Source organism: Tympanuchus pallidicinctus, unplaced genomic scaffold (genome assembly GCF_026119805.1).
Source record: "Tympanuchus pallidicinctus isolate F22 unplaced genomic scaffold, pur_lepc_1.0 scaffold3, whole genome shotgun sequence".
Classification (NCBI taxonomy): domain Eukaryota; kingdom Metazoa; phylum Chordata; class Aves; order Galliformes; family Phasianidae; genus Tympanuchus; species Tympanuchus pallidicinctus.
The window spans coordinates 103,222,847-103,240,515 of NW_026294747.1; the positions used below are offsets into that span (position 1 = coordinate 103,222,847).

At 43.9% G+C, this 17,669-nt stretch overlaps 1 protein-coding gene across 1 annotated transcript in view; it reads left to right on the top strand.

Moving 5' to 3' along the window:
* The first annotated feature begins 1,638 nt into the window (after nucleotides 1-1,638).
* The window catches only part of ARPP21 (cAMP regulated phosphoprotein 21), a 185,008-nt gene continuing 168,977 nt past the window's right edge, over nucleotides 1,639-17,669 (top strand). Inside the window, exon 1 of the mRNA XM_052692829.1 lies at nucleotides 1,639-1,774. The gene's annotated coding sequence lies outside the window, so the exon portion shown is untranslated. The remainder of the gene's footprint in view (nucleotides 1,775-17,669) is intronic.

Here is a 17,669-nt window from a genome sequence, read left to right on the forward strand (position 1 = left end):
CTAAAGATAGATGTTCCGGCAAAATGAAAACATTTTTTTTTAAGCTGAATGACTCAAATGGTTAGTCAGGGTAGAGAATATTTGGCTATTGCAGGCTGGTGAGCCCATCGAGATTCAGTTGGATAAACAAACAATAGAGCTAGTGGGGAAGGAGAGAACCTGCCCAAATCCTGGCCTGATCTCTGTACAGCTATCAAAAGAAAGATTTGGCTGTGCAAATTAATCAATTTTCTTTTCCCTAGGGATCAAAGGGGTTACTCAGAGGATGCAAGGGGGATGTAGGGATTCATCTTTGTCACATTTTCTCTCTAATTTAGCTGCCTAGGGAGCCTCCCTCATTTTGCAGAAGTGGAAGCATCCAGTTTAATTTCATCTTTTCTCAGGCTGCAGTAGCTTGCTTCCTCAGAAGCCAGGGTCCATCTCCATTTATTCTTGGTGTTTATCCCTTTAATTCTCCTACAGTTTCACAAGTGCTTCTGGTGTATTTTGTAATTTTAGCTTATAATCACATTTTTCGAAGAGGCACCATCTGGTTCCTGACATGGCTTAAAATAACAATCCAACTAACACGAACCCTGCAGCAATGCTTTGCGCCCTTCCAAACCCAGTGTGAGAGTGTCCCCACCTATATTTCTTCACAAATGCTCCACTGTCACATCCCATCCCTTCTGATGGATCTCACAGAAAGCGGGGCCTTTTACCTCTTTCATCTTAAACTGAGCCGTTTCAGGCAGTGAAAATGGATGCGTTTTGTTTCTTTTTTTTAAAAAAAAAAAAAAAAAAAGAGCTTGCAGCCAGGACAGCAGAGAATCTGCTGTGAACTGCTCTGTTGGAGTCTTGGAGCTGGAGCTCACGTTTGTATTTCAGCTGCCCTCTGGTGCTTAGCACTGCGGCAGTACACGCCATCTTCGTGGCCTCTGTGCTCGGAGATCCCTGCAACGGAGCAGCGGTAACCAAGCACCACAACAATTCCTTTAAAGAGAGGAAAGTCACCCAGTGCTGTGAGTGCTTTATTCTAAGCAGGGTATGTTAACACTGCAGGTTATGCGGGGTGGGAAGTTTTCTTGGTTTTGACTAGTTACAGCGTTGGCTCTTGTGCCCTCACTCTGCATGCTAAGTGCCATGTGTCCTCGTGCTTTCTTAGTGGCCCTGAGGGATGCCTGCCATTGGGTAGCACGATGGTGTGGGCCACAGTTTTGCCTGCTGGAGGACCAGAGATCCTTAGTGCAGGGATAGCAGGTACTGATGTACCCTCCTTTGTTCGTGGCCGGCTGTTTTGGGACTCTGAAACAACCACTGGAGAGAAGTTTTATCTGAGGTGATAAACTGGACGGGACCGTGCAGGGCTCTGGGAATTCTATCCGCTTCCTCCAGCTGATGGGGCCGCAGCACTTCACTCCTTTTCACTTTCCCTTTAACTAGAGGCAGAGCAGGACACTTATTTCCCTAAGGGCTGCTCGGTGGCCAGATCATGCTCCTTCCTGGCTAATATTAGCCACGCAGCTGATTGTCACGGTTCGTGCCCTGCGACAGGTGCAGCAGGGCCACGGTGCTGGAATCCAGCCCGGCCCAGCGCCGCCATTGGCAGCGGCCTTCCCATTATATCAAGAAGGGCTGTATCCCGTCGCCACCATGCCCCAGCCCCCCTGGCTCGCCTCAGCTGTCTGCGGGACGTGGAGCCAGACAGAGGGTGCCCTGGAAGAAGCAGAGCTGTTGGTCTGAGGTGCGGAAAGCCGGCCAGTCTGGATGCGACCGCTGCTGCGTGGTGGACAGGGTAAGAAGGCCTCAGCACAGCCTTGCTGCTCATGGGGGGTGGGGGATCAACTGCAAAAAAAAACGGTCACAAACTCAGCTATCAGCACTGCTGTTGAGCAGATAAGGGTTGTGTTTGCTCGTGTGTCGGTCCTGGTTTCTTCTCAGCGCAGCAAAACACCAGCACTTTGTTTTTTTGCGTTAATTTTAATTGGCGTTCTCTAATTTTAGAATGCTCCTGTGCAAAATTACTTTCAATTCCAGTGGTGATTAGATGACGATGACGTGTTTTAATAATAAACATGGGAGAGATACAGAAAAAGAAATCAAATATGTTGACTGCACTTGTGGGAAGGGAGGTGAGAAGTGCTGCTGCTCCAAACTGAAAGTATCAGATTTGCCTGCTCAGGGCTCTGAGAGTTTCATGTATCCTTTGTTTTCTTTTTGAAACTGCAATAGCTTCTTTTGGTAAAAACAGCAAAATGTTGTGGTGTTTATTGAGCATAAAGTTTGGAGAGGAGGAGGGAAGTGCCTCACTGGGCACTCTGCTCTCTGCTGTGGTTATGTGACCTGCTCCCCAACCACGGGGAGAGACAGGGCAGGCAGGCACACCAGAGGAGTTCTGCTCTAAAATGCTGACCAAGGCGCAAGATTGGCTACTGCAGTGTTCCTAGACAGCTAGATTGATGCTTAACTCACTGGCACCAGGGGGAACCGCTCTCTTGGCTTTTGTAGACTTTGGATCAGCGCTGTCCTCACTATTTCCATCTATAGGTGAAATTATTTTCTGGGAAGCTGTGGAATGAGTAAGCACTTGCTAGACCGAAGAAACACAGCACATAATTGACGGGAAAGGTCCTGCCTCACAAGCGTCGGGTGTCTCTAAGGCACAGTTTAGGTCTGAGTTTCTTTCTAGGAGATGTTTTTGCCTGAGACCATGAAATTAAGAGCATGATCTTTGTAAGACAGAAGGAAACTGTCTTATCTCAGTGCCACTCGCTATAGTTGTGTGTTGTGCCTGAAGGCACATAGAGGCTCTCCGTTGCACGCAGGAATTTCTCTGGGGTCTGTGGATTCTTCCTGGCACTACCTCTGACTGAGGACACAGCGCTACTGTAACTCTACTACTGTCCTGCTGCTCGTCACCTCTCATAGCCGGTGCTGGGCTAGGGACCTGACATGGTGGTTTGGCAATGAGGACACTATGTAAACTATGGTAATCCCATACATCTCTTATGCTCTGACTCATGTTTTCAGCCAAGCCATTCTCTGGCATCCTGTCTGCTTCACAGTGCCAGTTCAGCCTGGTTTCTGTTCTCATACTTTATGAAGCAGAATTTGCTGTACTTCAAAACAGAGGAAATGCAGGAGCTGCTGGGAAGGATTGGGGTCATGGCTACGTGCTGGTGTTGTGGTGATAGGAAACATGCTGGAAGCACAGAGAAAATACATGGCTGTCTCCTTTTGAAAGTCATGTATTTGCAGCTTTTAAAGTGTCTCTCCAAGCAGCTTGCAGAGAGGTCATTTGCAAGTTTGATGCCATCTTTTAAATGCAGTTTGTAAGTGGATTTCGTAGCCAGTAAGGTCCCAAAGGAGAGCAGCAGTCTGGGTCCCTGCAGAGCTGGCTCTATTGCCTTACAAATTGTCTTGTATCCAGCTAGAGAAGAATAGGTGAGCTACATGGATCTCCAGTAGTGCCAGAGGCACAGATCAGAAAGTCTCAAAGACAGGGAGCACGGTATTTTTTTGTGGTTCTTTTTGTTTGATTTGTTTCTTTTCTTGTTTGTATTTTTTTTTCCTAACCATTATGGGCAAATGCTCAGAGTTGCAGAAGTTTGAGAAAAGTGCATCTCCTATTCTGCATGTCACTGTTCTTGGGATGCAAGTTAGAGGACATATCCAAATTAGTTTTACAGTTGACCTTTCATAAGGTCATGCAGTCATTGCTTTACCTGCGTGATTCTTTTATTATTATTATTTTATTAAAATTATGTATCAGTTTCATAAGAAATAGACATTATGTTTATGGGCTTCTGCATCACATTAGGTAGTACGTTATTCTCGTAATTTACCCTGCCATCATAATCTAGTAATTTCTTGGGTATTTAGCTTGTAATATCACTGCAACATAATGAGGAAATCCAATTACATTTCTAAGCAGCACATGAATCCCCTCTGATACTGTAAACACATTACTTGGTCAAGTTATTTTAATATGCTGATAAGGAAATAGAGTAATATATTATAATAACATGCATATTAAGGTACTGAAGAAGACAATTCCTTTTGCTTTATCAGCTATTACAAACATCTGCTATATAAAATCTAGGCCATGGGAACATATACATGTGTGCATTTGAGAATATGACTTGTATAACAGAACAGCGTGGGCTAAGTACTCATGAAGTCAGCCTTCTTAGGATCCTGAACTGCTGCTGCTGAGGCTGGTAATAGCCAGCCAGCAAGCAAGATACCCTTCTGTCATATATTGGCAATCCTGCACATCCTCCTTTCCCTTTCTGACACAGAAAATCTGATGATGGTCTGTCTGCTCTTCACCAGAGTCCAGAGATATAGAGCAAGGGAGAAAGGCTGTTTGGCAGGGAGGCTGGAAAGAGAAGACTGGGACAGATTTTCCACCAGATGCTCCCCAGAGCAAAGGCAATTTCCAGACAAGTTTATTTACAGCTACAGTTGTGTATTATTTGCAAACTCACACCTCCTGAAAAGCAAAAGAGGGAGGGAAAGTTACTGGAAACAGAAAAAAGAATGCGTGAACAATCTTTCTGGCTATGGAGGGACTCTAGTTGGTTATGTGACCCATCCTTTGGGGAGGTCTGAGGAGGGCATACCCACCTGGAACTGACTCTGCTGAGCCTGTGCATCCTTTTCTTGTCTCATTTGTTATGAATAGCCTTCATCAGCAAGCCAGGACTATGGTAACATGTTCTCAGTATGACTGATTACCTTTAAATAGCTTTGTCTTGAATATAGTGAGATCTACCTAACATTGGGTTTTCCAAGCAAGTTCAGACATCTGTCCCTTGCTGCTACAGTGATGATGATGACTGCACCTATGCTTACACTTCTTCCCACAGCAGTTAAGAAGAGTTAAATAAAGGTCTATGTAAGCCAGCCTTTGGGCTAAAGGTGTCATCAGTGCATGCGCATGGAGGGGAGGACGGGAAGGTAGTCTGGCTCTTACCAGGGAAAGAATAATCCATCTGCTACATATATTTATTTAAGGAATGAGGAGGTGATGTGTTTACAAAACAGACAGGTTGACACTTCCTACATTAAAGCAGTGTTGGTGGGGAAGGCTCATAAAGAAGGTTCCCCTTTGAACTCCTTAAATATGGCTTGGCAACTCCAAGCAAGCCACACGGTAATGGAAGAATAAGAGGGGAAGCAGCAGCAGGGCCCAGCACCTGCACCTGCAAATCCCTGCACAGTGCAAAGGCCCAGAGCTGGAGCAGGGCAGGTGACTACCAGTGATGGATGATGTTGAGATCTCACAGAGAAATGATATAATAAATGGTTGGTCTGACACAGTAGAAAATGTTTGGATAGAAGTGACAGGTAATAAATAAGCTCATGTTGCTATAGATTCTCGAGGCTCTGCTGTTGCAAAAATGCTTTCTGATTTTCTTTAAGGGGAAGAGGCAGGGGTTCATAGTGGGCAGGCATGAAGAAACTGTTTGCTGCATGCAGTTGGTGTAATCTAAGGCAGAACCAGACCCAAGTCAAGTATTCCTGCAGCTGTAGGTTCTCAGTTGTCACAGCTAAGGTTACAAAACAACTTCCCTTGTGTCTTGTCTAATGTCACCGTGTAGAGCTGAGGTTCCTCTCTTGTATTTGTGTCTATAACACTTTCTTTTCTTGCACTTGTTATCAGGGCTGCCACGAAGATGGGGACAATCAGACAGTTTGCCTCAGGCATGGGCACATTGTATGTGATGCATCAAGGGCCACAGGCTCAACTTCTGCACTTGGGTTTCAAAATGTTTCTATGTACCATTTTCTATAGAAATCAAATTTGATTTTTATTTCTTTTTTTACATTTATGTATTATTATTTTTTAAATTTGAATACAATAAATAGACCTCTGCTGCTGCTGCAATGGTAAGTTTGGTGGGTCTTCCAGATTAGTTTTTGCTGGATAGGTATGTTATTGTTTGGATGCATCATTACAAAATTTATGAAGACTTGGATTAAGAAATCCGTTAATTGATTTAGTTGTTTGGAAAGGATTGCTCAGGAAGCAGATTAGCATAACAGTTCTTGATTTAAAAAAAAAAACCAACGCAAAGGAGTGGCTATATTTCTAGGATTTTGTAGTAGCCACAATCTCCTAAAATCAGTTTTAAAAAAAAAAAAAAAAAGCCCTCTTTATTTTCATTATAAATACTGAAATAATGCATAAAATATTCCACAGTTGTTTTGTTTTGTACAACACATGAGCAGGTTAGTACACAGTCAAGGAACGAGGCTGCTAAAATTATCTGCATAGCTTCGGTGTTTAAGTACAACGTGACTTAGTGTATTTTCTGCAGGTCTCACTCTGTGTAATGACAGCTATCCAGTATTGATGAATAAATCAGAGGCCAGAGGAGGACATAATGATCCCTTCCAGAAGGGGTGCTGGTGTCTGCAATAGGACTAAAAGGACAATCCAAGAGAGTTAACATTTAAAAAGCCATCATTGAAGTTAAATGGCACAGTGCATGAGGTTTCATACATTTGTATCAGGGTTTTCAAACCTGTCATTTCAGAAAATTTGTAATTTCTAGTACACCTGATTTCATATCTCCTATTTTCTCAGCCATGGTAAGGGTTTCTGGGACTTGGCGGGGGGGGATTATTTTGGAGCAGGCATGTCGTGACCTATCATTTGATTTACAGTACTGGGCAAAGACCCAACAGTTACTACATAGATCCAATGAGTTTCAGCATTTAGAAAGCAAGATCTGAAAACAAAGATTTTTTTTTTCCTGAACCTGTCTCGTAACTACAGTAGCTTGATGTGACTGGATATATTTTTGCTATTTCCTTTGCTTTTGCAGTATGCTAAGCCTATGCTAACTGGATTTTAGGATTACTTGCTGTTCAGCACGGTATTGGCGTCATAGGATTATAATGAGAGACTTTTCAACCACTGGAATATACAGTATTAAATCCTGCACTATACTTTCTGTAGTATTGCATTATGTTCCCCACTCATTAATCTGTTGGCCTCTAAGCCCTGTGTTTCTTACTATTAGATAACTGTTTTGTTACAGATAACCCTAATGGGGCTAAATGTTGTTGATTTTATATGTGAGGAAAGGAAGGAGCTGAAGGAAATGCGTGTAGGGAAAGTAGATAATTATATATGCAATGTATAGTTCCAAAATCAAGTTTATGTTAAGTATTTATTTGAGAGGTAAAATAAATTTCCCTTGAAGATGAATAGCTACTAGCATTGGTTCAATCTGTTTTGCTATTGTTCTTTTTGTTTGTAGATTTGACCTGCCTTGCAGAGTGGCTGTGAATATGGTTATCCTTAATTTACAGATGAGTGATCCTGGGTGATACAATTTGCTGGAGATCATAGAAAAAAATTTCAGAGGGGAACACCACGTCTGCTGCCACCCATGCTGTGTTCTCTTTGACTTTCCAAATAACCTTTTTTACAGCCACCCATTAGTGGCCATGAAGGAGGGTCGATACGGAGGGGCTTAGGAAAGTGCTGCTCCCGCAGCAGGCTGCAAGCAGTACACATATATGTGGCATAGAATTTCAACCCTATTGCTGTCTTTTTGCTGACAGCGCAGTAACGAAACAACACCACGCTATTCCCAAAGCTGCATGGACATTACTAATGCCAATGAATAAGTAAAGCTTATCTGTTATGACATGAAATACTTGTATATTATGCACAGACTTGTGTATAATGCAAGACCTGATGCTGTTAAATAAGGAAATCTCTTCTTGTTTTCTTTTCACTCAAGAAAAAAATGCACAGAGGATGAAAAAATCCTTGTGACAGTGTGACAGTGGTGAGAGCAGGACACAAGGCCAAAAACTCCAGGCCCTAAGTGGGTGAGGCAAAGAAACAGCCGTGAGGAGTGGTGTTGGCTTTGGCATGGCCCAGGCAATGTGGTGATAGCAATCCTCAGTGTGTTTGACTTCGAAAGGGAGGGGAATTGGAGCACAGATTACTTTTTTAGAACTTGTATCTAAGGAAAACTGTACTAGAAGAACGTTGCCAGGAAAGCTTACTGTGTGGAGGTTTGAGCAGCTTTCTTAGCTGTGTTTGGGGACAGGAGAGAGGAGCTCTCAATGTGGGTTTCTCTGCCTTGCTCTCACTCCTCCTCACAAAATCTTCTGCATCACAAAGTGTCTTCACAGAATGGCATGGCAGAGACAGGGTTGGTTTTGGTGGCAGGTTATGGGATGTTTTCCAAGCAGAGATTGCATGAGCTACACCATCCTGAGTAAACACTCTTATGTCTGGCCCCTGGAAAGGGAGATAAAACAGTCTTAAACGACCAGTTTTGTTGACGAATAACTCAGTTTGTGATACATGAGAGATCTGGTGCTTTTTGCTGAGAGAAAACAGATCTGTGCCATAGTAAAAGCAGGTGACTCATTGCATGGAAGAAGTCAGAAATCAGAAAATGCCTTGTGAAAAGTGTTCAAAGGCAGTGTGGGGCTGATACCATTGGTATCTTGCTTGTTTCATTCTAAGCCACCAGCTGTGGTCAGAGGCATCCCTGCACCACGCAGATTCAGGGCTATCAGCTTCACTCTTCGTCCCAGATTGTCTCATTGTGAGGAGGTAGGAGACTAAAGGATCATCTAGCTTAGATCTAGCTTAGGATCCAGGCAAGCAGCAGGGCTACTGGAGAAGAAACAGGACATAAGTACAAATAGCCCTCTCCATGCCACAACTCCTCACTTTAGGGCACTTAGAGGTGTAGGGAATGGCGTGGCATCCCAACCACCGTGTTTGTTAGACGTGTCCCTCAGGAATTTGCTTTCAGGTTTATTTTATACTTTTGGTCCTCTATACCACTCCGTGGCAGTGAGTCACAATTCAATTATACCTTGTGCGAACAGGTTCAGTGCTGCGTTGGAACCAGCAATTAGTACTTGCAGTGGTGATGCATCGAGACATTTTCCGTGTGAAATGTACTTTTCATCAGCAATACCCCATGAGGGGAGCTGCCTGTTGAAGCTTGCAGGAGATAGCAGTTCCAAGGGGGAAGGGACCAGTGCCAGCTGATGAGCAGCACCACAGTGAGAGATAGTGAGGCACTGTCAGCGTGGGGCTTCTTGCTTTGTACTACTTGGCACAAGAACAATTACAAAATTCACGTTGCTTGCTGAACCCCAACTGCTTATTTGATTCACTGTGGTCATGGAAACACCTGACCTATTTACACCTTGAGCAGAACGATAGGTGATTGGTGGAGGTGGGGTGGGAAGAGATAGGATGCATTGAATTTGGATTTTAGAGACATTTAATTAAGACAGTATATGTGAATACATGCTAGTGATGCACAGTGAGAGGACACTGGTCCAAGCAGGCCATGGCTTCTGTCTCAGCTCAGTTACAGCTCTGCAGGTTCTCTGAGCAATCATGATTTGCCCGGAGCCAACGTTCCATACATGTAAAATAACATTCACTTCTCACCCAACGTTTCCAAAGGCTTGTCACTGGCTTTCTAGGGTCTTAGGGGAATTCAGCCTTCTGTCACTTTGACAGTGTGCTATGTCATGCTCTCTCTGCAACATCCATCTCTGAACAGGCTCCTATTCAGAGAAACCTGCTTGCTGTAACTGGGAAGGAACAGGAAAGTGTCATTCTGCATCTGAGCTGCCCATGCACCTTATGACTCTGTGGTACTACTTGTCTGTCTCCCAGTGCAGCCAAGAACATGGGAATGAGCATCATAAAGTCGTTTAAAAATAGCATGGCTTGCAGGTTGTGAGAGGTGATTCTCTCCCTCTACTCTGCCCCAGTGAGAGCTCATCTGGAATACTGTGTCCAGTTCTGGGCCTCCCAGTGCAAAAAAGGAGAGCTCCTTTTGAGAGCTTGAGAGAGTCCAATCTCATGTATGAGGAAAGGCTGAGTAAATTGGGTCTGTTCAGCCTGGGGAAAAGAAGGCTGTGAGGGTATCTGATCAATGTTTACAAATATCTAAAATGCAGGAGGCAATTGGACAAGGCCAGACTCTTTTCGGTGTGTAGTGACAGAACGAGGAGCAATGGCTTAAACTCGAACGTAGGAAAGTTCCACACCAATATGTGGAAGAATATGTTTACAGTGTGGGTGACAGAGCACAGGAATAGAAATAGAAACAGTGAGGTTGTGGAGTCTGTGGAGATATCCAAGACCCATCTGGATGCATGCCTGTGCAACCTCCTGTAGGAAGCCTGCTTCAGCAGGGGGCTGCACTTGATCTCCAGAGGTCCCTTCCAACCCCTGCAATTCTGTGATTCTGTTTGGCCACACTGAATGGAGCAGGAGATGTTGTTTAATTGCAGCTCAGGCTCTTGCTTAAGGTTCCCATGGCAGAATAATGCTGTGTAAGTCAGTGGAATCTGGTTGGGGCAGATGTCAGACTGAGTTTTGATACTCCTTGCCTTCATCAGGCCAGCACAGAATATAGCTGACCTTCTGAGGACACATATTAATATAAAAGGGCAAATTAAGTAATGGCAGTTACCTTAAATGGAACCCTGGCTGAAGGAAGAAGAGATCTGCTGGAGAGAGGAAGATATTAAAGTCTAGGTATAAAGAACTCTGCAGGTACAAGATAATCACGTATTAAGAATGAAAGGAGCTTCAAGACTTTAATGATCTGTTGGGAAATCTTGAGGAAGAAAGGATGATTGCATTCAGTATTAGTGAGAGAGAATCTTTAATATCCCCAAAGCATCTGATTAATAACCATGGCATCAGACCTCAGGAATGCATATCTGGTAGCTCTTAAAGATGAAAGCTCCCCCTCTGTATGCTTAAAAAAAACAGTTTTTTGATTGCATTTTTCAGAACCATTCATGTTCTGGCCGGTAACAGTTTTTATCCTAAGAGTAAGGGTTGACTGAAGAACAAACTGTGCAAATTCTGTTCTCAAACACCAAAACTAGAGAGAAAATACCATCTGTCTCCTCTCCAGCCTACTCTCCCTGGTCCCGCCAATGCCTTCTAGTGGAAAAACAGTTAAGCTAGTCAGGAAGCTACTAATGTGGCCAACAGCAACGGAGGGTAACATAATGGTCTGTGTGTGCAGAAGGACTGCTGCCTCTCCCCAAAGAGGCAGCTGTAAGTCCTGGTCCCGGCAGCTCAGGCAGGGTGCTCCCACTGTCGTGATGCTGGGAGCTTGGTGGGATGCCTCTACCGCAGCAAAGGCTTTCAGGTGGCATTCCTGAGAGCCTTCCCCTCACCCTGCTACGGCAATCAGATTGATGGAGTTTTGACAGCAGCTGTGACTCAATCCAGGAAGAAATCCACTTGAGTGCTCATTAACACTTCAGCGTCATTTACATTTTTCCCAGTCAGGTGGATATTTTGTCATGACAGGGTGCAGGCTGTTTCTTTTGCCCGCACAAACATCGTTTCTACCTGGAAGCTCCTGCCAGAAGCTTTACATCTGGCTGACTTCTGTTTCTGACTTCTTTATTTCCTCTTCCTCATCCTAAGTGACTGTCTGGGTTTTGGAGACTAGTTACACAACGCTGCCTTCTCCCTCCTCCAGCGTTGCTGAGTGTGTTTCAGAGCCGTGGAGGAGGAGAGGCTGACGTGCTGAGCTACCTTTGCCCATCCACTTGTGACTGGGGTGTAATAAGTACAGTTCTCAGCAGAGACTGCTGAGAATTTTCTGCCAAATTGAATTTTTCATAAACTGATTATTGCAAAGTGCTCTTGGCTGAGGAGAGTTTAACACCTTTCTAACACAGCGCAGCGAAAAAGAGAGTTACTGAAATAATAATCCCCTTCTGGATCCTTGGCCAGGATTTTGGATTTGCCAAGAAACTGCTTCCACCTCCATTCTCTCACCCCTTAGTAAGCCCACTGAAGGTTTTTAAGCAGGCATTATTGGTTATTATTGGTGCAGGCATAGGGAGAGTTGTTCTCTGCTGGTGTAAAGCAGCCTACCTCCATTGATTTCAGTGCACTGAGTTGCTTTAGTACTGTGTGGGTGATCATATGATTCAGAGGCAGCCGATAAAGTTGACAGCAATCTACCCTCGATAACTTAATCTTAGCATTTTAATCCAGAGACAGCTATGTAGCCAAGGGAAGGAGCTGACTGAGCTACTCAGTTTATCTCAGAATTTCTGCTTTGTGTTTTCTACTTGCAAAATAATCATCCTGAGCATTTTTGAGATATGGTCTGTTCATTCCTAGCTCCATGTCAGTGGCTTATCAAATAGGTAGGTGAATGTGGCTACTTAAAATGTGATGCTATCTTTGGTGCCTAACTGCAACCAATTGCAGAAGACAAAGAATAAAGTCCCACCTGCAGGAGAATGCTGTCGCTGGAGTCTCCAGAATATATTTATCTTGCGTGAGTGTCTGCAGAGGGTTGAACAGAGAACAGGTTGCAGCTGAACCGGAGCTGCTATTTGCAATTGGCCCAAATCACGTTTTGAGCTCAAAAAATACTTACCCAAAGCGTTATTTTGGATGAACCGTATCTCTTCAGTTTAGCTACTTGAGGCTGTGCCCACTCAGCTTCTGTGAGGACCTGGTGCATGGTGGCACTTCGGTGGGAAATCCAGCTGGATATTCCAGGGGTGGGCAGGGATCCCATGGCACAGACCTGACAGAACAGGTGCCAGAAGTGAGCAGTGCTTTTAAAAATTAAATGAATTCATCATTCTAAAAGCCGTGCCCCTCAGATCACCTTTCCAGCTCCTAGCTTTGAGCAAATAGTACCTTCACCACAGCAACAGGGGGAGAGCGTGTCCTTATTTATTATTGTATTTCCTTTCTCTTTTCTTAATATTTGTGTCGTTTAAAATATGACGGGGCTTCACACACGTTGGTGGCACAGATCCAAGAGAAAGCCCACGCTCTGCCAAAGGGGAGACGTTTAGGAAAGTGCCAAGCAACAGAACAAAGGCACAGTGTGCCTCCAGCTCACTGCCACTGAGATGCTATGAAATAATCCGTACATTGCACAGGACACATATGGACAATGTGGTCGCAGTTTAAAGCTATGCCATCTGTCTGGGGAAAACTGAATGGTTTTGATCTGCTCCCAAAATGAAAACAGAAGCAGGAGTGCTGGGGCTTGGATTCTGCTGGGGGATGCAAACAAGCCTGGTGTTCCTGAGCATCCAGGAGAGCTGCTTCTGCTGGGAGAGGGCGGCTGGGCTGCTCCGAGGGGCAGACACGAGAACTGCTTCCACATTTGCAAGAATCATGAATTAATTAACATTGTGTGGATATTTATAATTCAAGTGTTTCTGCTGAGACTGAGCAACTTGAATCTTTCTGTGGGCCAAAAATTTATAAAAGCTAGGGAAAAAAAACAAAACAGCGTGAGGTCAAGAACTTTTTCTTTTCACTGCATGAAAATGCCTTTTTGCTGTCCATTAGCATCCATTTTGAAATGAAAAGCCATTTTGATCTGAAAAATGAACCTTTGTAATTAAAAGTGAATTTCGGTATGACGTTTTAACTGATGTGGGATGTTCACTGAAAGTGACCTAAAACCAGTGCCAAACCCTTTCAAGAAATCCTTCATTGAGTACCTTCAGCCAGCTCTTAGTGCGTGGGAGTTATCTACACCATAGGAGTTCTGCCCTTAAGCCAGAAAATGTACATCATGAAAACCTGTCCTTTCAGTCAGATAATTCATAAATATTAAGGGTAGTTGTTTGATGTGATCAACGAGATAAAAAATCACTACGTGGTAGGATGGGAACAACGACAGCTATGAGTGCACTATGGTTAAGTGCCCAAAACCTTTGACAATAATTTTTTTTTTTTTTCTATTTAATTAGCTAAGGAGGAGAGGAAGGAAGTTTGACAGTTTCATTAAAAATGAAATGAAAAAACGCCTTCACGTCTTTAAAAAACATAAGCTCCTCCTAAGCAGCCATGGTGGCCAAAAATAACGAAGCCTTGATTGCTTTGCTGCAACCAGAACGTCTGTCTGCAATGTAGCTCTGGAGAGCTGAGAATCTCGTTCTTTTCCTGGGAGATGAGCGAGGAAGAATGATGGCACATTTCAGTCCCTGCTGTAGGTCTTTCCCATTGTGTCCATACGTATGAAATGCATTTTGAATTGGCCTCCAGAAGGACAGGGGACACTGTACCTGTCAGGTAGCATCACCTAAATGCAGCTTGGATGTAGCCGGAACGTTTCAGGTTTTCCACTGCCTACATGTGCTGGGAGAGAGAAGAAATTTAGTTCTTCAGGTTCATTTTTGTGTTCTCACCTTTGTTAACGCACGTATCAGACCTAGGGAGAAAAATCTCTGCATTTATTTCAGAGAAAAATAAAAAAGCTGAAGTGCTGTTTTCATTCTGAATTGGGAACAAAACTGCTCTTGACTTTCAAGGCACAGAATTCTAAAAATTCACTTAGCATCCTATTTCACTGGCTTTTCAGTTCTGCATTTATTTTCTGTATCCTTCTCTAGAATATCAATAACACACAGTACTGGTTTGGGTCTTTCATTTGGTCTTTTCTGCAATAGCTGAAATACTTACTTTAATCAATTCTTTTTTTAAACCTCAGGAGCAGCTGTTACTTGGTGTTGACTAGCACATCTTAGCATTGCCTGCAGATCACAGAGGTTTTTTTTCACATTATGGCTGAAAGATTTTCCCCTTAGCTCAATCTTTTCTATAGGTGCCTATTTAAATGCCATTCATTCAGATTTATAGAAGAATAAAAGTGAAGTAGGCCCTCTATTTTGTGTAGCACGATTCTGTTAGACCATATAATCCAGTATCAAACATTTCTTTAGATGCCTTGTTTCATTCGAAACATTCTTCTGCTCGGAGGCACCAAGCAGGCCCCTTGGGCAATTTGTTTCCAGTCGAGAGATATTAATGTTCCTATCTGATAAAGCGTTGTTGTTTTCCTCAGTTCCATCTTCCTGGGGCACTGAGATTGTGAATGCAACAAGTATTGATGAACGAGGTGCTCGTGGAGCCAAACAGCAAACAGCAAACCCACATCAGTGAGAACAGCGTGACCTGATGTAGAAACAAGAGTCATCTCCTGATCCACCAGTACACGCTTTGCTGCAAAGTCCACCCTTGTTTACTAGATGGCTATACAACAAATTCTGGGTCATTTCTGACCCGTGCCTATGAAAAATGGGCTTAATTTTCTATCTGATGGCCACGACCTTTTATCTATATTGCCAGCAGTATGGATGCTGGATGTCACATGTACGTATAGTATCTTAAGTGATAAACAATTTGTTTTTGCAGTTTGGCCAGCATGATGCGTTAATTAGACCGTGGCTGTTTAGGCACCTGGAACAAGCAGTGGGAATTTAAATTCTTCTGATAAAAGGATTTATTTCTAATGAGTCTCGACATATAATGAGTTCCAACCGGGGGAGACTGACCATTAGTGGATGACTCACAGCATTACCGTAAAGATCAGAGTCACATATTTAATTTTATAAGGCTTACATACACTTAGTGAGAGCACAGGTTCTAGAAACAAACCTTTTGGTTCCAGTTTTGTTACCGTATTAGATTTCATACAGTCCTCCTATGCCTGAGAGTAAACACGTAGGACACAGCAGACTATTTATTTTATTTCACTTTTTTATTGCTCTTCCTCTCTCCAGTTTCAAGAGGAAAAGAAGCTGAGTTTTTAATATTGTGAGAATGCTCAGCCCTTTTCAGCAGGGAGATGTCAGAAGCAGCTGCAGACCTAAATGAAAGAAGCTCATCTCTGGAAATTTGCTATGCTGTAATAAATGCAGGCTTCTGCGGGTGAGCTGCTGATGGCCCTTTAATGTCTTTATGCTCCAGTACTACTCAAAGACACCACACTGCCTGCCCTCCCTCCCTTCCCTGCAGCTCCCTGCACCCCCTGCCCACCCAGGGTTAGGATTTGACAGTGCCAAGTTGAGAGTTCACCACAGTGCTCAAGGACCAGGCTGAGTCTGAAGGAAAGGGCTGCTGCCTGCTTTTATCACGCAGGCAGAAGCTTGCATTCACTTCAGACTGATATGCTCCTTTGCTGACATATTTGCTCGAGACATTTCGTTCCTGAGTTGCAGTCATATATCACTTATTGTCAGTGTGCAATACAGGGGTATGCAAATCTATGTGTTTTGTTTAAGTAATGTATGCCACGCAAGGAGGAGTGCATTTCCTCCATATCCTGGTGCAGTATTTCCCCAGTTAGAGGTGCACCACTTATTTGATTGAAACTCAAGAATTGCCTTCCAGCCTCCAAGCCTCTTTCTAAGCTACATTGGGAGCACTGGCACCTAGCAGCCTGGAGCCTGGTGAAGTGTTAAAGGAGCAGGATGGATTCCCCAGAAACACATTTACAGCTGGGAGGTGAGGACAGCATGTGCAAAGCTTGGTGAAAGGATCTCAGAGTCTGAATGAAGTTTTGGGAAACCAGCTGGGTAAAGAGCAAACTGTTGTTTAGAAGCCTTAGCAAGAGTTGTAGAACTGCTGTGCCCAGCTGTGATTCACCAAGTTGGTATGTGAGTAGTTGGGTAGCAGGTGAGAACTGAGGGGAGAGGGGAGTGAGGCTGATGGGCAGCACTGAGGGAGCGTGGAAAAGCTTGGGCTACCAAGTCTGATGGACAGGGATATTGCCTTGATAAAACAGCATGATAGTTTGGATTATTCAGAGATTATCAGCAGAAATGCAAGAGTTTCGTTCACTGCTGTGTAGCATTGGGAATAATGCAGCATAAAATCCCAAATCTCTCTGATAGAGAAGGAAAGAAACCAATTGTTGGGATCCTTCTCAGCCTAAGCAATTGCAGGTTTGCAGCAGTCTCCATCAGTTGACCTGATTCAGGAGGGCAGGAGCATGAGCAGCACCAGAGCCCTGCTGGTTGCTGACCTGTAGGATGGAGGAGACCTAAATCCATCTCATGGCAGGGGAGACAGAAAGAGCCCCAGGGGAAGGCCTACAGGCCCCAGCAAACAGTAAGCACCAAATGGTATGGCAGTGATAACAACTGCTTCCCTAAGGCAAGTCATGTTCTGGGAACCTCTGCATGTCAGCCTGTGCCAGCACGTGAGGCCAAGCAACTACTCTGGAGAGAGGTAGGCTTTGGAGCCTGGAGGAGGGGATGCAGTGGGGGCAGAGGACAAGGAGAGTGCCTACATGCCTACATGCCCATGGTCGGCAGGTGGAAGGCAGTTGCTACCTATTCAAAAAAGCTCGTTTTCTTTCAGAAGCACAGAGCCCTCACTTGAACTTATGTAGCACTCAGTTGGCAATGTAGTGTAATAAAGGAAAGAATCGGCAATCATCACTGTAATGAAACTTCAGATTTTCCATAGCTTGGAATATTACAGTAAAATACCACCAAAAAGTGAGTTGCTCTGACTGACACGATAAGTATTAACATTGGGAAATCATTTTTCTGTGTTAAATTTCCCTTACATTTTTTATTTCAGATGCTGTTTTTACATCAGTTTCTTTTTTTTCAGACTCAAATAGTCCCTTACATAAGGCTTTAGCTGCCCAATTTTCTCTGAAGTCACTCATTTGTTCTTCTGTTGTAGGAAACTTGTTGGTCGCTAGGATATGCCAAGAAAATAAAACAGACATTTTGCTCTTTTTTCCCATCATGCCACCCAGCTGTCCCAAAGTGTCATTGCTCTTTAATACCAGAGATTTTAATGCAGAGAGAGAGAAATAGAGACTGCAAGTACCTTTACGTGGGGCAGTTTGCCACTTGGCACAAGCCTT